Source organism: Eurosta solidaginis, chromosome 1 (genome assembly GCF_040869045.1).
Source record: "Eurosta solidaginis isolate ZX-2024a chromosome 1, ASM4086904v1, whole genome shotgun sequence".
Taxonomy (NCBI): Eukaryota; Metazoa; Arthropoda; class Insecta; order Diptera; family Tephritidae; genus Eurosta; species Eurosta solidaginis.
Genome location: NC_090319.1, coordinates 167,503,200 through 167,508,056, shown reverse-complemented (window position 1 = coordinate 167,508,056; position 4,857 = coordinate 167,503,200).

Sequence of the window (4,857 nt, the reverse complement as noted above, 5' to 3'; positions counted from 1 at the left end):
GGCCGCCGCCGATTCTCGAGGAGTCATTGCCACTCGCCAGCTAAGGACGTCGCTAACGTTCCGCAGTGGACGTACAGGGCTAGACCTCGTCGCTGGACCGGTACTGCGGCCCATGATATCGATTCCGCCGACTGCTATAGTGAAAATTGAAGCTGGAGGACGACTTAACCTGGTTCGAGCGCTAATCGATGTTTGTTCGCCGTCAACCGTCATAGCGGCCGACTTGGTCCGGGATCTGCGGCTGGACGAAACTCGAGTGGGTAGCCAGACAGGCTGTGTGGTGTGTCTGCGGGGGAAGCACGGCGACAACAAACGCATTGCGACCCATGCCGTCGTCACACCACATTTCCACCGAGTGGCGCCTAGTCACAGCCTGGATCCAGCCATCGCGGCTATGTATACACACATCTGTCTCGCCGATCCAAAATTCTACGTCGCGTCGCCAGTACGCCTAGTTCTCTAGGCAGACGTATATGCCGACATTATGCTAAATCAAGTTCTGCCAGTGTCATTCGGCCCGCTCTTGGCGCAAAGCACGATATTCGGCTTCGTGCTCTCTGGAGTATCCAGAGCCTAAATGGTCGCAGATAAATATCCAAAAAAAATTAATTTTGAATTTGCCTTTAAATTATGAATTTTGTAATAAAGAATATGTTATACTTTGAACTCATGCGTACAGTCTGTCCATCCACAAATTTCTCATCTTTCTCCTTCTAGATATTGTCTACTCTAGCAACAGGGCAAGGCGAGGTTGCGTACCGCAAGGGGGCCGGCATGTTTAGGCCAGCAGGCTAACCCCAAAGGAAAATTAAGGGTCGGCCACCCTAATGCAATCTAGTACAAAACCGCTTATTTGTTACGGCCGTTAGCACTTATACTAAAAGAAAAAGTGACGTTTCGTTAAGTTACCCCGCCAAAGGCCTGTTAGTTTTGGGGGTAAACGGAATGCATGGAAAGGGAACTCGTTCACTTGGATTAAAACCGCAGCAGTTTACGCACGCTCGAACGTCTTGAAGCTGCAAGTTTAAGCCACATCAAACGTCACACCGCCAGAAAGTAGAGTTCCTGAATATATTAAAGGTAACATTGTAGCAATTGCATGCTTGCTCCTTTAAACTCTCTCTCTGTTAATTTCCACTGCGCATTTTATGAAATAAAGTCTATTGCAATTTTAATATTAATCACTACCTTTCCTTCCTAACCTCCATCGAGAGAAACTAGTCAGCTCAAGTTTTCATACTTTGTTACCCAATATATATACCATATATATATTTCCCTCCGTCGAAAGTTCGGACCCAATTCTAAAATTCCCCAACTTATACACCCCTCCGATCTAAAGATCCGGACCCTGGGTATATAACCCACATCATAAAGCCTAAACTGCAAAGTATTTCATTTGCCTACTCACTGGTACAAAAACTACAGTCCCTTACAAAATCCTTAAATTTTTTTGTTTTCAAAAACAGCTAATACATAAATTTGTATTCCCGTACCAACGGAAACCCCACTGTCCGGTTCTATATACCAAAAAGTTCGTTGCGCTTCGTATTAAATATAAAAATATATACGTGTATATGATATATATGTATGTAGGAAGGGTCCGTAATTCTGGTTTAACTGTAAAACCTACTTGTTGCATATTACTTACATTTATAATTTACAATCTACATCATAGAAATGAAATCATATTCTGTTAAACGTTAATCATATTTTTTTCAGTTGTAATGAATATTCGAGACCGATCATACAATTTTCTATAATTATTTAACTTAGTATTCTATCTTAAATGGAAGTAAACCTACTTATATTCTAATGAACAATTGTACTAATATGCTAATATAATTAAATAAATAGTAAATAATAGCGAAATCCAAAACTATTAACCTATAAATTGGGGGCTCAACCGAAGAGTCAGTCGAACATTTTGAAAAAATAGTCATTGGTCATTGCAATTAAAATTTAATAATTAAAGAGAACTCAAATTCTAAAAGTGCTCTAATACGAAATAACGTTTGAAAATCTAACTAAAATATTCATAAAAAGAATTTGCTGAAAAATTAAAAGATGGTGGTGTAAAAATTTTGAAATTAAAAACGAAAATTGACAATGTAAAATAAAATTTGAAAAATGGAAGTTTTCTAACTGAGGAAAAGTTGAAGAAATAAATCTGCATCAATGGCTGAATTGGAAAAATTGAAGAAATGAATATGAATCAAGATATGAATGAGGAAAAGTTATGAAGTGCGTGTGGATCAAAGGGTGAAAGAGAAACAAAATAATTTGTATGTCTGCATTATCGGGCGAAAGTGAAGGTAATCAATTTGTGTAGAATTAGTTTAAGGCTGCATTATCGGCTGAAAAGAAAAGCGTGAACAAAGGGGAATCAATAAATGAATGCGAGATTCGAATACAAGACCAATGCATGGATATAAAAGGGATATTTTGTGAAAAAGGAATGAATTGAAAGCATAAACAAACGAAGAGTAGTAAAATACAATAAATAGTTGTTGGTATATGTATGTAGCTAATATGAAATGTTTTGATGTAATTTAGAAGTGAACTATTGATTGAATATTGTTTTATATTTACAAGTTATGTATGTATAATTTCCATAAATAATTCAAAATTAGGGCATTTACATTTATCCAGGTTGTAGATTTTGAAATTGGCATTTTAACGTTTTGTTGTTTAAGATGGATAGGGAAGAGATAGAACGTTTGACAGTTGAGCAATTAAAAGAGAAATTGAGAGAACAAAATTTACTGACAACTGGTCGTAAAACAAAATTACAGGAAAGACTACTGCAACATTTTGGTCATTCTGTAAATGATGATGGTGATGCTGAGTCTATAAGATCAGTTTATGAGGAAACTGGTAACGGGCAATGCTCGTCAAATGTTGTAGTTTATCGACCTCAGTTTAACCCTAAAGATTTAATTGATAGCCTCACGCAGTTTAAGGGAGTAGGTAGACCAGATGTTCATCATTGGTTACGAGAATTTGAGCAAAATGCGGAAATTGTGGGATGGAGTGATCTGCACAAATTTGTTTACGCGAAGCAATTACTGTCAGGAGCAGCTAAAATTTTTATTCGTAGTCAGTTTCATATACAAACATGGTCAACTTTTAAAAATGCCTTGATTAATGAGTTTGATGGGCGGGTTTCTTCAGCTGATATACATAGGTTAATGAGAAACCGTAGAAATAATCCTAATGAAAGTTTCTTAGAATACCTATATTCTTTGATGGAGATAGGTGGTCGAATTAATCTAGACGAGGCTAGCATCATTGATTATTTTATTGAGGGAATATCTGACTCGAGAGTCAACAAAGCTATACTGTATCAGGCCAAGAATATTGAGGAATTAAAGTTGCAAATGCGAGTATATGAAAAAGTACGTGGTCTTCAAGTGCAACCCAACAAACAATTTTATAATAGTTCAACGAACAACAATTTCTCCGTAAGCAAGGATAAAAAGTGTTTTAAATGTGGAAGTGATTCTCATATGGCTAGGAATTGTTCGCAAATTAAATGCTTTAACTGCAGTCAAGTTGGTCATAAATCCTTTGAGTGTAAAGAAGTTAAAAAAGAACAAAAATCAAAGCCAAATACGGCAAATACAGTAGATGGTTGGGGAGAGTTAAAGTTTAAAAATGTAAAATTTTCTGAAGGTAATTTTCAGTTTTCAGCTTTGGTTGATACGGCTGTAATCTTTGCCTCATGCGATATGACACATTGATGAAAAGTGGACTTGAAGTCCTACTTAAGCTAGAACGAAGGGAATTGCGTGGAATTGGGGGTTATACAGTTGTTACGATTGGAAGTTTTCAAACAAAGTTTGAAATTGATAAAATTGAATTTAATTTACAATTTTATTTAATAAAGGATGAAGACATGTCCTACGCAGCAATTATAGGTAATGCCGCATTAGAAGTAGCTGATTTAGTTGTAACAAAGGAGAAAGCAGAGTTTAAACAAAAACCTAAACAGTTAATTGACAACAAAGACGAAGTCGTGCTTGGTAATGTCATTGATAGTATTACGGAAAAGAAAAAAACTGATTGGATTGAGGAATTAGATACAGTTTATGCGGTTTGTGAGGTAGTTGATGCTAAGCAAGAAATTGAAGTTAATCATTTATCAGAATACTTTGCTAAAGAAATAAAAGAATTGGTCAGTAATTATGTGCCGAATGATACAGCCAAGTCTCAGGTAGAAATGAAGATTTTATTGCGAGATGAAGTTCCGGTATATCAAGCACCAAGGCGTATGTCGAATGAGAATCAAATTTTTGTTGAGGAGCAAATTTCAGAATGGATTGACAAAAAAATAATTCGGCCAAGTGTATCGGAATACGCAACACCTATAGTATTGGTATCAAAAAAGGATGGAAAATTATTAGAGAAAATTTTCCAATGGCCTTAATTGATGATGTTATTGATAGGTTACAAGATGCTAAGGTTTATACTACCCTTGATTTGAAAAACGGATATTTCCAGGTATCGATTCATGAAGATTCGAAGAAGTATACTGCTTTTATAACACATAATGGTCAGTTCGAGTTCAACTATGTACCATTTGGTCTTTCAAATGCACCATCCGTTTTTTGTAGATATATTAACGTCATCTTTAGGCCATTAATCCAAAGTGGGCATGTAATTGTCTACATAGATGACATTATTATACCAGCTAAAGATGAGCATGAAGGATTAGATAAGCTAATTACAGTTCTTAAGGTAGCGGCTGAAAATGGGTTGAAGATAAAATGGCCAAAGTGCCAATTTCTGAAAAGGCGAGTAGAATTTTTGGGTTACAATATAGAAAATGGTACTATTACTCCATCGATGCATAAAACC